This window comes from Protopterus annectens, chromosome 10.part0 (assembly GCF_019279795.1).
Source record: "Protopterus annectens isolate FY-2018-M chromosome 10.part0, PAN1.0, whole genome shotgun sequence".
Classification (NCBI taxonomy): domain Eukaryota; kingdom Metazoa; phylum Chordata; order Ceratodontiformes; family Protopteridae; genus Protopterus; species Protopterus annectens.
Genome location: NC_056744.1, coordinates 569,433,650 through 569,450,277, shown reverse-complemented (window position 1 = coordinate 569,450,277; position 16,628 = coordinate 569,433,650). Strand labels below are relative to the sequence as shown.

At 45.0% G+C, this 16,628-nt stretch overlaps 1 protein-coding gene across 3 annotated transcripts in view; it reads left to right on the top strand.

The window, feature by feature from the left end:
• ELOVL1 (ELOVL fatty acid elongase 1) overlaps positions 1-16,628 on the top strand; it is a 1,026,911-nt gene that overhangs the window by 314,563 nt on the left and 695,720 nt on the right. The window lies entirely within an intron of this gene.

The following is a 16,628-nucleotide window of genomic DNA, read 5'->3' as shown; positions in this document are numbered from 1 at the left end:
TGGCAACAAAGGCCCAGTTATCTGCAAGAAAAATTCTGCAGACTTTGGTCTAGATGGCATCCTGCATTCTACTAATTCCATATGAGAGACTGCATATGTGGAAACTTCAGTGGTGCCTAAAAAGTGTTTGGACTCAACATTGCCGCAGCCTGGAAACAATTACCCTCATTCCCTGCCTGCAACATGAGTTTCGATGGTGGGCGAAGGCTTGTCACCAGAACAAAGGACAGCCATTCACTTTACCCCCAGCCAGGCAGACATTAACAACGGATGCATCAGATTATGCCTGGGGGGCCCACATGGCAGGAGGATGTATTCAAGGCACATGGTCCACAAACCAAATGCATGTACATATCAGTCGAAAAAAGATGCTAGCTGTTCAGAATGCCCTGACAGCCTTCAGGGACCTACTTCATCCAGGACATCTACTGATACAGTCCATCACCACGGTCATGTGGTATATAAACACGCAGGAAGGCACTCATTCTTACCCCCTTTGCAGACTAGCCATGACTTTGTGGGACACAGCATTGACTTACCAAGTACATCTGCAGGCACAATTCCTGCCAGGAAAGATAAATACTCTGGCAGATGAACTAAGCAGAAACCCCGTGGATCCCCACGAGTGGAAATTGGATCCACAAGTCTTCAGCAGGATAACAAGGAAATGGGGATGCCTGGATATAGATCTAGTTGCCTCTCCTCACAACTGCCAACTAAAAAGATTCTGCACAAGGACTTATCAAAGACGAGCATGGAAAGTGGACGCCATATCTTTCAGCTGGAAAAGTTTAGTAGTATATGCTTTTCCTCCACTGCCTCTCCTCCCCAAGGTACTCCTAAAGGTCAGACAAGAGAAGGCAAAGATAATACTGATTGCCCCAGACTGGCCCCGCCAGTACTGGTATCCAATCCTAAGGAACTTTTCTCAATGCCCGGCTTGGACCTTGCTTCAAATACCTCATCTACTATCCCAACAAAACAATCAGATTCTGCATAGCCAACTAAAGACCTTAAATCTGGCAGCATGACAGATAATGTAGTCATACAAAACGCGCCTCTCACTAAAGCTGTGATGGATGTCTTTTTGGAGGCCGGAAGGCCTACTACCAGAAAATCTTACGCTGGAAAATGGAAGAGATTCTGTGCTTGGAACCAGGCACAAGGAATTAACACAGCTGTACCAAATATTCCTCAGATTTTGCCATACTTAATTGAGATGCTGGACAAAGGCCTATCCTTTTCATCAATTAAAATTCATGCCTCTGCCATTTCGGCTCATTACAATACAGAGCCACCTATCTTTTCTCATCCTTTAAGGCAGTACCTCAGAGGAGCCAAAAACTTAAGGCCTCCAAGGAGAGAACACCAATACCTGCATGGGACCTCAATTATGTTTTGGAAAAACTCACCCTGCCTCCTTTTGAGCCAGCCGCTACAGCTGATATAAAGTTTTTATCTTGGAAAACAGCTCTGCTCCTAGCAATAACCTCTGTAAGACGAGTCTCCGAGCTTCAGGCTGTGGAACCTTTTCTCATTTTTTATCCAGGCAGGGTTTCTCTGAGGACAAACCCAACATTTATGCCTAAGGTAGTGTCCAGTGTGACCCTTAACCAAACTTTTCATCTGCCTACTTTTTATCCAAACCCACAGAATAAGGGGGAGAGAATTCTGCATTCTTTGGACATGCACAGACAGTTACCCTTCTACTAGAACCAAAGCTTTCAAAAAGACAGAGCAACTACTAGTGGCATATGCTGCAGGATCACAAGGAAAGGCTATCTCAAAGCGGATAGGTCACTGCATTCATTTCTGCTATTCACAACATGGCAAGCCAGTGCCTAAGGGTATTAGGCCACATTCAGCCAGAGCAGCAGCCACTTCAGCAGCCTTCCTCAGGGGCGTAGCAACCAAAGACAATTTTAGATGCTGCTACCTGGAGTTCGGTACACACCTTTACAAGACACTATAATTTACCACTCTACTCTAAATCCAGGGCAGGCTTTGCCACTGCAGTTCTGCAGGGCCTCATAGCCTCTCCTAATGCTATTTAGCTCCAGCCTCCCAACCATAACTTTGGGATTCAACCCAAGTGTAATGACTGCAACAGTGAAACACTTAGAACACAGTACAGTTGTGTACACTTACCATAAATGTAGATGTTAAGAGTGTATTCACTGTTGCAGTCCAGGTTACCCACCCACCATCCCCCATATCTTTGTTGGAACTTATCTGCACTTCTCTAATCTGTACAACCTATGTGGTGTTATTTGCTTGCAGATGAATGTAGAATATTTTTTTGTGCATGCATGTTTTATTGGCATATTTTTAGCCTACCCTTTTGGGGGCCCCTGACATCTGGGGCAAGAAAAACTGAAGAAAATGGTGTCTGCTGCATCTTTTATACCCCTGGTGCACTGATGTCAGGGAAGAGGCTACCGACTCCAGACCTAGACTTTGGAACTCGGGCTGACTGCGGGTAGCCTGCCAGCAGGATCACCTAAGTGTAATGACTGCAACAGTGAATACACTCCAACATCTACATTTATGGTAAGTGTACACAACTGTACTTTTGTCATTGGGCATTTTGCCCTAGCTACTGCTGACAGGGTCTCTGTCCCAGTTTTCCCATCACCTTTCCAGGATGGCTCAGGAATTCATGGAATTTATGAAATTCAGGCAGGTGTTTTTAAAGAAAAAGGCCTCCTCCTCACAAGGACTTGGATTCCTTCTGATTTCAAAAGTGGAAGATGTGGCTCTGCTCTGGATCAGAATTCCTCAGCTTCCTTTGAGTTCTCTTTGTGAAGGCACCCTTTCTTCAGTCTTGCCACCTGAATATTTATCTTTTGTAGATGAGTTCTGTCCCTCCCAGTTCAGGTACAGATAATTCTGGGCCTGCTAGAACTTAGATCTGTGGTTAATGTTGACAGTACTTGAGATCCTGGATGATTCATCTCTGCAGCTGGATTCAGAAACTTCTGTCTTTCAGAAGACAAATCACTTTGATAGGGTTCCGTGATTCCTACAAGCACCTTTACAAAAATCCTGTGGCAGATCCAACACTATTGGTATATTTTGTTTTTAGCAAAGGAACAGGTAGGGGCTGTAAACATAAATCCAGTTCTAAATGATTTGAAGTGTAGGAACCTCCGTCAGTTTGGATTAAGACTTGTCTCTTGGCTACCCTAGCCATCGGGGCCCTTGTAACACATCCTCAAATGTCAGGAGATCCTCCACGAGCATTTAAGGCAAAAGGCAGAGGAGATGACAGCCAATGGCCTTGGGGGAGAATACGCTGGAATTTTGCAACCTCCGTTCTCTGGTGGCAGGGCACTCCATGAAATATGGTTATGATTTAGTAGCTGCATCAAGCAGGGCAGCTGCTACAAGGGACTATTGTTGAGTAGGCATGCTATTGTTGAGTAGGCATGCCTGGTTGAGGAGATGTCCCCTTCAGGAGCATGCAGAGGCAGAGCTTGTTCATGCCCCATAGAGGTAAGGAGCTTCTGTTTTTGGTCCTCTGCAGTGAATGTGCTCAAAAAGCTATAGGAAAAGTGGAAAACCATGCAATCCAAAGATTTGTTCCACCTAGATGTGTCGGGAGTTGCCCCACAAAGGGTTGGCCTTTTCCTCACAAACTGGGCAAAAATAAACCCCAGAAAGTGAAGGGGAAATGTGCAAAAAGTGGCAGATTTATCTTAAAAGGTAGAACTTATGGGACATCGGAGTCGGGACACGAGCAGAGAGCAGCAGTAACTTGTCAGCAGCATCTCCCTGCCCCCACCCTCTCTTCATCCCTCTACTCTGATATTACAAGAAGTAGACTGAGCTTTTCAGTGAGAAGTAATTACCCAGTACAGGTGGATCTTGCAGTTTATCAAAAGAGGCTGTAACTCATGGTTTCTAAAGATGGCAAAAGTTGGTAATTTCCCGTATATTGTGGATAACTGTCTCATTCAAGACCCTTTCATCTCAAAGATTCAATGAGCTCAAGAAATCACTAACATGCACCCAAATGATAGAACTGTTTCTAAACATTCAGAAGTTACAGCTCAACCCAGCAAAGTAGTTATTTTCTTTAAGGCTTTCCTGCATGTCTGAATCCAGGACTGAAGATATTCCTTAACCTTCAGACAAGATCCTGTTCCTTTTTCATTAATTCACATGGATAACCAGCTCCCCAAGCCTCATCCTGTATACTGATGATGCAACTAGTGTGGTGCAGATCTGCAAACTATATTGGTATCTCTGGAACAAGTGATGCCAACACTTGCACTCCTTTTAGATCAGCATACTCCTCCATGACAGCATAAGGAAGGTAGTTTGTGGGTAAAGAGCATTTTGACAGTCAGCATCTGAGACTGTGGTTGCAGTTTGAAGGTCATTCCCTTTTTAGACTCCTCAAACATCCCATGGGAAGCCAATGTTAGTGACGTGAATGTCCGGTAGACCCAGGGACAAGGCATTTAGGAAAAACAAACTTAAAGTTATATCTGCCATACTTTCTCTTAGAACATTTGAGATGATTTGGCAGCTGGATTCATTCATTATCAGGACAGACAATATCACAGTAATATGTATAAACCGGGTGGAGTCAACTCCTACCTCTTGTGCAGGCTGGCCTTGCAAGTTTGGGAATTGGCCAAGCAGGTAGGAAGAATGACAGCAGCCCAGTTGCTGCTTCAGAAAACTGACAGCTGTGAAAGTACTGCACCACAGATATTCGTGTTTCACTGCTGCAGTCATTACACTTGGGTTATCCTGTCATCAGGTGGTCCTGCATTTGGCCAGAGTTCCAAAGTCTTGGTCTGGCATCGGTTGCTGTCGCTTCCTCCCTGACATCAGTGCGCCAGGGGTGTATAAGATGCAGCCGATGCCTTTTTCTTCAATCTTTCTTGCCATGCGGTGCCCGAAGTAAAAGCAGTTCGCAAGTGCCATTCGGCCGACTCCTGAGATATCAAATTCGATTTTCAGAACCGAAGTCTTCAATAAAGCTAAGTACCCCGTTGAGGAAGCTTTTTCTTGCATCAGACAGATGTCAGTAAAAGTTAATAATTGTATTTCTTTTGGGGAAGCAAATACCTCCTAAGGATTTTCATTCTTACTGTATTCCATGCCTAGGCCCATATCACAACATCACTAGTTGTCGGTTTTGTGCTAGATTTAACAAACGCACTATTAAAACGTCGGTTTGATTTTGCTCGCCATTACTTTGGCCGATAATTTAATTATACCATGCTGTCAGAACAACAGACGACCGGAATGCACAAACGCAAAGACAAGGATAAGGGCAGGCATCCGAGACACAAAATTGATGATGAAGCCTCTTCTAGGCCAGTCGCCGGTTCTCAGTGAGGTGCATTCGCAGCCCCACCTGCTACCTCAGAGCCACAGGCTGCCTCCGTCTCCCACATGGAGATGTCTAGGCCTCTGGATACTCAAGGTGTTGGGCCTACGGAGACTAACCCTTCAGATGGGTCTGGAGCCACTGAGCAGGCATCTGCTTCTGAGGGTGTTTCCAGACCTTCACAGCTTGCCATAAAAGCTACAGCCAAGTCTAAAACTCCATTAAAGACAAAGAAGCAAATACAGCATTCACCTGGACAGGCCTCCATGCCTAAAAACAGATCTTCAAAATGGCCGAAGACTTAATTACTCTGATCAGGGGTACCCATCCCTCTCCTGATAAAAGGCCTAGGCAGGATACATACTAGAATTCCTCTGACCAGGTTTCCATATATTTTCAGACCAGGGATACTCTTTACCCCCCCTATGAGGACTCTGATGCTGAAGAATCCATTCCATCAGCCTCTCCTCCTGAGGATTATCCTTTTGGGGAAACTTTTTACATACCATGAGGGAGTATTTCCATTGGGAGGGCCAGGATTACTCAGAATCCAAGAAAAGGCTCAGACTTTCTTTTATTGCTTCAGTACAGGCCCCTTGCTATTCTGCCAGTGTTGGATATTGTGGATGATGTGTTCTCTGAATCCAGTTTAAATCCTGATTCTTTACCCCCTGCTCCAGTCAAGCCAGACAGGTACTACAGAGTTCCTGACTCTCACAATTTTTTTAAAAACCCTGTTGCTGACCCAGAAACCATTTCCCAGGGTCCCAAAGGGGTAAAGGCTTCCACGGCTAAAAATCCAGTTCCCTCTGACAGGGATTCTATAGCATTAGACAGATGGGGGAAGAAAGTTTACACTTCTGCAACTTTAGCAGTGAGGGCTTTAAATTGCCAGTTTCACATGCTTAAATACCAACAATATTTAATGTCTCAGTTAAAACTGAAAATGATTACAAGTTCAGAACATCCTGACTTTAAGGGAATGCGGATTTATTGCATGCAGCCAAAGTGGGAAAGCATACTTTGCAATGTGGTTTTGATTCATTAGACGCTTCTTGTTGAGCAGCAGTTACAGGATCTGTGATTCAAAGGCATGCTTGGTTAAAAGAACAAAGTTTACCAGATCATGTTAAGGCAAAATTATTGGATGCTCCCTTACAGCAAGATATTTTATTTGGTGTTAAGACAGAAGAGATATTAAAGAAAATGGAGGATAAGGCAAAATATGTGCAAACAGTGAAGGATTTCTTACAGGTACAGCCACTACGATTTAGCAGAAATTGGCCTACTAAGAATTGGTCCTTTCCAGTGTCAGACAGGCCACAGAGGCAGATACAGATGCCCAAGAGGCAGATCTCAGCCCCAAGGCTCTTATAGACCATGACAGTGGGGTGCTTCAACCCCAAAAGGAGGTGAAGACAAGTCACAACCTTACAGGAAACAGTCCCAATGACTTCCCCCTTCGAATGCCAAGCACTTCCCTTTTGGCAGCTCCCTTAGGGGGGGAAATTAGCACTTTTTTCTCAAAATTGGCAAACAATCACCCAAGACAAATGGGTTCTGAATATTGTGCATCACGGTTACAGGTTCCACTTTCACACTTTACCAAGGCTAAAAGGAATGCCAGACCTGCCACAAAATCAATGGGCAGAAGCACTAAAGCAAATTACAACCCTCATGGACATGAGAGCTGTTCAAAAAGTGCCACAGCAAGGACAAGGATTTTACTCAAGACTCTTCCTGGTCCCCAGAAAGGACAAAGCCTGGAGACCCATGCTAGACCTTTCTACTCTAAATACTTACCTGGATATTCCGAAATTCAAAATTTTGTCACTACAGCAGCTTCTTCCCACGCTGGGCAAGAAGGCTTGGCTTGTTACTTAGGGACATGCAGGTATGCCTCTGAGGTCCAATCAGACAAAAATTGCAGAAACCTCAGATTCATAGCTGGTTCAATGCACTACCAATTCTCTGCACTGCCCTTTGGCTTGTCTACTGCGCCCGGGGTCTTCACAAAGTGCCTGGCACCAGTAATTGCATTTTGCAGAAAAAAAGGAATTCAAATATATCCATACCTGGACGACTGCCTTATTCAAGCAGAGAGCAAGGACATTCTTCTAAAGCATTTGGTGTTTGTAAAAAGGTTGCTAATTTGCCTAGGGTACACAGTAAACAAAAAGAAGTCAAAACTAGTGCCCTCACAAGAGAATATTCCTGGGTGCCAGCTTAAATACAATGGCCTAGATGGCTTATCTCACGCCAGACAAATAAGGACGACAGACTCTATTTTCAATTGATGGCAACAAAGTCAGAACTCCCTGCAAGAAAAATTCTGCAGGCCTTGGGATTCATGGTGTCCTGCATGCTAATTCCATATGCCAGACTGCATATGAGTAAGTTACAATGGTACCTAAAAAGTGTTTGGACTCAACACTCAGTTTGGAAACAGTAATACCACTAATTCCCTGCCTACAACAGGAGATTTGATGGTGGGCACAGGCATGTCACCTCAACAAGGGTCAGCCTTTCACTCTACCCACAGCCAGGCAGACTTTAACAGATGCTTCGGATTACGCCTGGGGAGCACACATGGCAGGAAAATGTATTCAGGGTGAGTGGACCACAGACCAAATGCATCTTCACATCAATCAAAGAGATGTTGGCTGTACAAAATGCCCTAACAGCTTTCAAGGACCTTCTGCGTCCAGGACAATTATTATTAGACAACACCACAGTAATGTGGTACATAAGCAAGGGGGCACTCATTCTTACCCACTATGCAGACAAGCCATGACCTTGTGGAACACAGCTCTAACTTATCAAGTTCATCTGCAAGCACAATTCCTGCCAGGAAAGAAAAATACTCTGGCAGACTTGAGCAGAAACATCATGGATCCTCAAGTGGAAATTGAATCCACAAGTCTTCAGCATGATAACGTAAAAATGGGGGTGCCCAGACAGATCTTTTTACCTCCCCACTGAATTGCCAACTACAAACATTCTGCACAAGCATATATCACACACAAGCATGGAAAGTGGATGCTCTTTTTTTCAGCTGGAAAAGCCTAAAAGTTTATACCTTCCCACTACTGCCTCTCCTTTCAAAGGTACTCCTAAAAGCCAGACAAGAAAAACCACAGATGATCCTGATTGCTCCAGACTGGCCACGCCAGCACTGGTACTCTATCTTAAAGAACTTCGCTCAAGGTCCACCATGGATTTTACCTCAAATGCCACACGTTCTGACTCAACAAAACAATCAGATCCTGCATAGTCTGCTCAAAACCCTAAACCTGGCTGCATGGCAGATTCGTTAGTCAAACAGACAACACCTCTCTCTCAAGCTGTTATGGATGTCATTTTGGAGGCCAGGAGGCCTAGTACCGGGAAATCTTATTCAGAAAAGTGGAAGAGATTCTGTGCCTCTAACCAGGCTCAAAGCCTTGACCCTCATGTCCCAAACATTCCTCAGATACTACAATGCTTAACTGAGATGCTGGACAAAGGACTATCCTTCTCATCCATTAAGATCCACGCCTCTGCCATCTCTGCTCATTACAACACAGATCCTTCTATTTTCTCTCATCCATTGCTAAAGCAGTACCTCAGAGGGGCTAAAAACATAAGACCGCCCCGGAGAGCACCAACACATACTTGGGACCTCAATTTAGTCTTGGAAAAACTCACTTTACCTCCTTTTGAGCCAGCCAATTCAGCAGAATTAAAATGTGTATCCTGGAAAACTGCTCTGCTTCTGGCAATAACCTCAGGCACTAATGACAGTGGAGCCTTTCATCATTTTTCACCAAGACAGGGTTTCTTTAAGAACAAACCCTTCTTTTATGCCTAAGGTGGTACCCAGTGTGGCTCTTAACCAAACTATTCACTTGCCAACTTTTTATCCAAATCCCCAGAATAAAGGGGAGAGACTTCTACATTCCTTGGACATACACAGACAATTACTTTTCTACTTGGACAAAACAAAAGCTTTCAGAAAAACTGAACAATTGTTTGTAGCATATGCTGTAGGATCACAGGGAAAGGCTATTTCAAAGCAGACCATTTCAGAGTGGATAGGACACTGTATACGGATGTTCATCGTGCATACAGCTGCAGTCATAACAGGTGGGTTCTCCTGCCGTCAGGCGGGTCCTCGGTCGGCCGAATTCCAAAGTCTAGGTCCGGCGTTGGTTGTCGTCGCCTCTTCCCTGACGTCAGTGCGACAGGGGTATAAAGGAACCAGCCAACGCCATTTTCTTCAGTCTTTCTTGCTGCGCGGTGCCCGAAGCAGAAGCAGTTCGCAAGTGCCGGTCGGCCAGCTCCTGAAATTACAAAAAATTTTGCAACCGAAGTCTTCTTGAAAGCTAAGTACCCCGTTGGGGAAACTTTGCTTGCCTCAAACCGATGTCAGACAAAGTTAATAATTGTATTTCATGTGGGAAGCAAATACCGCATAAGGATTTTCATTTCCTCTGCATTCCTTGCTTAGGCCCAGACCACGACGTCTCAGTCTGTCGTTTTTGTGCTACATTCAACAAACGCACCATTAAGCGTCGGGCAAAGTTCGCCCAGCACTATTTTTGGCAGAAAATTTAACTGTATGTCGTCGGATACTCCGACTCCAGTTTTGTCTAAAAAAACGCAAAGATAAGGACTGACACACGAGGTCCGCAGCCTCTACTGACACCACGCCAAAGTCGACTACAGGTGGTCTGGTTCTCAGCGAGGCACCTACGCAGCCCCTGTCGACAGACACTTCATTGGCAGTGTCTTCTGTGCCCGAGGTCGCAGGCTCCTCTGCCCACACCCTGACTACAGATACCGAAGCCACTCTTGGTGGTGAAACTCAAAATGTAGACAGGTCTGCCTCCTCTCAGGGTGTCTTCAGACCTTCCTCTTCTTTTTCCATCAAGGCTTTCACTGTCTAAAGCAGCCATGCATTCTAAGAGACCAGCTACACAGGGCCCTTCTCCAGGCCACATGCCTAAAAAACAGATGCTTAAAATGGCTTGAGGATTTAATTAATTTAATTACTCTTAACAGCCCCCCCCCCCCCCGGACAAAAGGCCCAGAGTGGAGGAAGAATCCCCCTTCTCTGACCAGGCCTCCATTATTTCAGAGCACTCAGATGAACAGGAACATTCTTACTCCCCTTTTGAAGATTCTGATGCAGAAGAGTCCATTCCATCTGTCTCCCCTCCAGAGGATTACTCATTTGGGGAAACCTTGCATACCTTAAGGGAGCACTTCCACTGGGAAGGCCAAGAGTATTCAGATTCTAAGAAAAGGCTTAGGGATTTTCTCTTGCTACCTCAGCACAGGCCTCTGGCTATACCTCCTGTCTTAGACATACTAGATGTGTATTCGGAGGCCTGCCTTTACCTGGATTCTTTATCTCCAGCCCCAGTCAAACCTGACAGGTACTACCGGGTTCCTGACTCACACCAATTTCTATACAAAAGCTATGCGGCTGACCCAGAAACTCTCACAGGGCACCAAGGGAATTAAGGCCTCCACTGCTAAAAATCCTTTACCTTCCGAGAGAGATTCCAGATCTTTAGAAAGGTGGGGAAAAAAGGTATACACCTCGGCCACCTTAACCATGAGGGCATTAAACTGCCAGTTCCATATGTTAAAGTACCAACAGTTTCTGTTATCACAGTCGAGAAGCAAAATGTCACAACCTGAACAACCAGACTTGAAGGAGTTGCAGGATTTGATGCATAGTGCAGAACAAGTGGGTAAACATACCTTACAATGTGGTTTTGATGCTCTAGAGGCCTCATGTAGAGCTGCTGTTACAGGATCAGTCATATGTAGACATGCATGGCTCAAGGAGCAAACCTTACCAGATCATGTTAAAGCTAAATTACTAGATGCCCCTCTACAAAAGGATGTATTATTTGGTGTTAAAGCTGAGGAGGTATTAAAGAAAATGGAGGAAAAGGCTAAATCAATGAAAACAGTGAAAGATTTTCTACAGGTACAACCTCCACGTTTCATTAGAAATTGGTCCTTTCCAGCCACGGACAGACCCCAAAGAGGTAGATAGACGCCCGAGGGGCAGAGGGCAATCTCAAGGATCGTTTAGTGGCAGACAATGGCAAGCTCCTACACAAATAGGTGGTGAGGATAGTTCGCAGCCATTCAGAAAGCAAGCCCAATGACTTTCCCCTTTGCATGCCAAGCAAGGCTCAAATGGCAGCACCCTTAGGTGGAAAACTGGCATTATTTTCGAAAAATTGGCATATTGTCACAAAAGACAAATGGATCCTGGACATTATAAACAGAGACTACAGATTCCATTTTCACACCCTTCCAAAAATGAGAGGACTGCCAAACCTGCCACACAATTAAAGGGCAGAGGCACAAAGACAAATTTCAGATCTCATGGACATGAAAGCTATTCAAGAGGTACCTACTCAAGAACAAGGTCAAGGTTTTTATTCCAGACTATTCCTGGTACTAAGGAAGGGAAAAGATTGGAGACCTATTTTGGACCTAAACATCCTAAACACATTTTTACTCGTACCAAAATTCAAGATGCTCACATTACAGCAGCTTCTTCCCATGCTGGGCAAGGAGTCTTGGCTGGTAACATTGGACCTCAAGGAGGCATACCTGCATGTCCCAATCAGACAAAATTGCAGAAGATACCTCAGATTTCTTGCAGGTTCAACCCATTATCAATTCTCTGCATTGCCCTTTGGCTTATCTACTGCGCCCAGAGTATTCACGAAATGCCTGGCATCAGTAATTGCCTACTGCAGACTTCAAGGGATACAAATATACCCATATTTGGACGACTGCCTGATCCAAGCGGACAGCAAGCGCATACTTCTGAAACATCTGGCTTTTGTAATAATGTTGTTGAATTCTCTGGGATACACAGTCAACAAAAAAATCAAGGCTAATACCCTCTCGGAAAATAATTTTCCTGGGTGCCAACTTGGACACAAACACCCAGATGGCCTACCTCACGCCAGAGAAACAGGGGCAACTAACTCAATACTTCAGAAAACTAGCAAATTTCACCAGGCTGACTGCAAGGAAAATCCTGCAGGCTCTGGGATTCATGGCATCTTGCATCCTACTAATCCCATGTGCAAAGCTGCATATGAGGAAACTTCAATGGTACCTGAAAAACCATGGTCTCAACACAGCCACAGTTTGGAAATAATATTACCACTAATTCCATGCCTTCAAAAGGAGTTTCTGTGGTGGGCTCAAGCATGCCAAACAAACACAGGTCTCCCATTCTACAAGCCTCAAGCAAATCAAGTCATCCCAACAGACGCCTCGGACTATGCCTGGGGGGCGCACATGACAGATCGGTGCATTCAGCAGGGCAAATGGTCCCAAAAAGAAAAGCACCTTCACATCAATCAAAAGTAAATGCTAGCAGTAATAAATGCTATTATAGCTTTCAAAGACCTTCTGCATCCAGGTCAACTATTAAGGACAGACAACACCACAGTAATGTGGTACATAAACAGGGAGGAACCCATTCATACCCCCTATGCAGGCTGGCCGTGTCACTTTGGAACATGGCTCTGGAATTACAAATAGAACTTCAAGCACAGTACTTGCCAGGCAAGGAAAACACGCTGGCAGACAACCTAAGCAGAAATATGACATATCCACACGAATGGAAGTTGCATCCTCAAGCTTTTACAGAGATAATACAAGCATGGGGAAGGCCAGACATAGATCTCTTTGCCTCCCATAAAAATCACCAGTTGACAAAATTCTGCACAAGGACTTTTCATCCACAGGCCTGGAGAGTGGACGCTCTCTTTCAGTTGGACAACAATGACAGTTTATGCCTTTCCACCTCTTCCTCTGCTGCCCAAAGTTCTATTAAAAACCAGAGCAGACCGACCAAAGATGATTCTCATTGCTCCAGACTGGCCAAGACAGCACTGGTATCTACTCCTGAGGAGCCTGACGCATTCTCCACCATGGACCCTGCCTCTAATGCCTCTTCTGACTCAGCACAGCTTCAAAATTCTTCAGTCAGCTGGAAACACTCAATCTGGCCGCATGGAAGATTCCTTAATATCGCAACAGACCCTACTCTCCAAGGAGGTGCAGCATGTCATTTTAGAGGCCAGAAGGCCGTCTACTAGAAAAGCTTACTCTGCAAAATGGAAACGATTTTGTGCCCGGAATGAGAAAGGGCCAGAATCCTGGAAAACTGAATTTCCCTCAAATATTACAGTATCTAGCTGAGCTGCTAAGCAGTGGACTTTCATTTTCTTCCATCAAAATCCATGCCTCAGCCATTCCTGCAGAATACAACACTGATCCACCTTTATTCTCTCACCCCCTCTTAAGACAGTTCCTCAGAGGGGCGAAGAACATAAAACCCCCAAGGAAACAACCAATACCTGCTTGGGACCTCAATTTCATTCTAGAAAAGCTGACCTTGCCTCCCTTTGAGCCAGCTGCCTCAACAGATTTGCAATATTTGTCCTGGAAAACACCCTGCGAGCTGAGGTGATAGCCAGAAGGAAAGCTATCGGAACTACAAGCCCTCATGGCTGTGCAGCCTTTTATCATCTTCCATCAGGACAGAGTTTCCTTACGAACCAACCCGTCCTTTATGCCAAAGGTGGTATCCAGGGTAGCTTTGAATCAGGCTATCCACTTGCCGACCTTTTACCCTAATCCTCAAAACAAAGGGGAGAGACTACTGCATTCCTTGGACATCCACAGACAGCTGCATTATTATTTGGACAGAACAAAGCCTTTCAGAAAAACAGAACAGCTCTTTGTGTCCTATGCTATAGGAGCTCAAGGGAAGCCAATTTCCAAACAGACAATCTCAAAATGGATAGCCCACTGCATACGCCTTTGTTACTCTTTTTATGGTAAAACTGTACCTGCAGGCATCAGATCTCACTCCACAAGGGCCACAGCTACCTCTGCAGCTTTCCTCAGAGGAGTTCCTACCAAAGATATTTTAGAAGCAGCCACTTGGAGTTCTGTGCATACCTTCTCCAAGCACTACCACCTACCATTATACTCCAAAGCTAGAGCAGGCTTTGCCACTGCAGTCTTGCAGGGCATCCTGGCTCCTAGTTCCACCTAGTGCCTACCACCCTTTTCTTAGCTTTGGGATTCTACCCATCTGTTATGACTGCAGCTGTATGCACAATGAACGTAGTACAGTTTTGTACCTACCATAAATGTAGATGTTAGAGTGCTAATACAGCTGCTGTCCAGGTTTCCCTCCCTCTTTCCCCTCTTGGGACAGGCCTATTGGCTAACACCTCCTCATACAACCTGATTGGGGTATTCATTTATGGTGTATTTGCTTGCAACTACTGTATTTTGATTATATTGCATTGCTTTATTATATAAATTTATGTATTGCCTTCCTTCTTGGGGGCACCTGACATCTGGGGCAAGAAAAACTGAAGAAAATGGCGTCTGCTGGTTCCTTTATACCCCTGTCGCACTGACATCAGGGAAGAGGCGACTACAACCGATGCCGGACCTAGACTTTAGAATTCGGCCGACCGAGGACCCGCCTGACGGCAGGGGAACCCACCTGTTATGACTGCAGCTGTATTAGCACTCGAACATGTACATTTATGGTAGGTACAAAACTGTACTTTCTGCTACACACAGCATGGGAAACCTGTACCTAGTAACATTAGACCACATTCCACCAGGGCAACTGCCACTTCTACTGCCTACCTTAGAGGAGTACCTACCAAAGACATCTTGGAAGCTGCAACTTGGAGTTTAGTGCACACCTTTACCAAGCATTACCACTTGCCTCTTTATTCTAGATCCAGAGCTGGCTTTGCCACTGCAGTGTGGCAGGGCCTCATAGCCACACTAAATCCTCTATAGAAACAGCCACCCTGACTCAGCTTTGGGATTCAACCCAAGTGTAATGACTGCAGCAGTGAAACACGATGAACATAGTACAGTTTTGTACCTACCATAAATGTAGATGTTGGTGTCTTCACTGCTGCAGTCCAGTGTACCCACCCGCCATCCCCTCTTTCTTAGCTGGGACTTATCTATACCTTTCTACACTATACTACCTACGTGGTGTATTTGCTGGTTACTGAAGGTTTTGTTTTTACCTTATCGTATTTTTTTTAGCAATATGTATTGCCTACCTTTTTTGGGGGGCACCTGACATCTGGGGCAAGAAAAACTGAAGAAAATGGTGTCTGCTGCATCTTGTATACCCCTGGCGCACTGACGTCAAGGAGGAAGTGACAGCAACCGACGTCTGACCAAGACTTTGGAACTCTGGCCGACTGCGGGGACCGCCTGATGGCAGGATAACCCAAGTGTAATGACTGCAGCAGTGAAGACTCTAACATCTACATTTATGGTAGGTACAAAACTGTACTTTTCCAAGCAAGGGGACCTAGCTTATAATTGTCTCCGTTTCATGGGCGGGTCTGTTTCTGAATGCTTTCCCTCCCATTCCCGTTATCCCCAGGGTATTACAGAAGATCAAGCAGCAGAGGCCAGTGATTCTCCTAGCACACTCTTGTTTAAGGCGGCATTGGTCCTTCCTTCTAAGCTTTGCCAGGGAAGAGCTCCTTTTGCTGCCACAGTAGGGGTTTGATCATGCATCCCAATATGCAGATTTTTCAGACTGATGGAGGGTATGAAAGCAAAATCATTCACACTAAGCACATGCCTACAGAGGACAATGTTACACATCGAGAAAGGCTAGAAAGGGTAGCAGAAAAAGTTTAACGCTGCTAAGATGAAAAGGTTCTTTCATTGATCCTTTAACAGACACCCAGATCCAAAGCAGGCTCGTGTCCTTAATCCTCACTTACCTGTCAGCCGTGATTGAAATGGGCCTGTTTTATGCCTTTATCATGCTGTGTGCTTTGGTCTTCTGCTTACTTATCACTACAAATCTTTCTGTTCTCGCAGCTGCCCTTTTTCATCTGAAACCTTCCAAAAAAAGCTTATCACTGTCTTGGGGTATCAGTTTTGTAGTGGACAAGTTAACATTGACCCCTTTTTAAACCAGCTGCTTCTGCTTCCACCAAGTTACTGTCCTGGAAGACTGATCTGTTGGTAGCCTTGACCTCAACTCGGCAGATCTGTCAGCTTCAGGTTCTCATGTAGTGATCCTTTCCTCCTTTTCCTTAAGGACAAGGTCACTTGAGGTACCAATCCTTCGATGCCTGAAGTTGTTATTCAATTCTGTCTAAACCAGTCAGTTCATCTGCCATTGATTTTCCCTTCCCACAGAACAAGGGCGAAAGAATTTTACATTCCCTGGATGTGC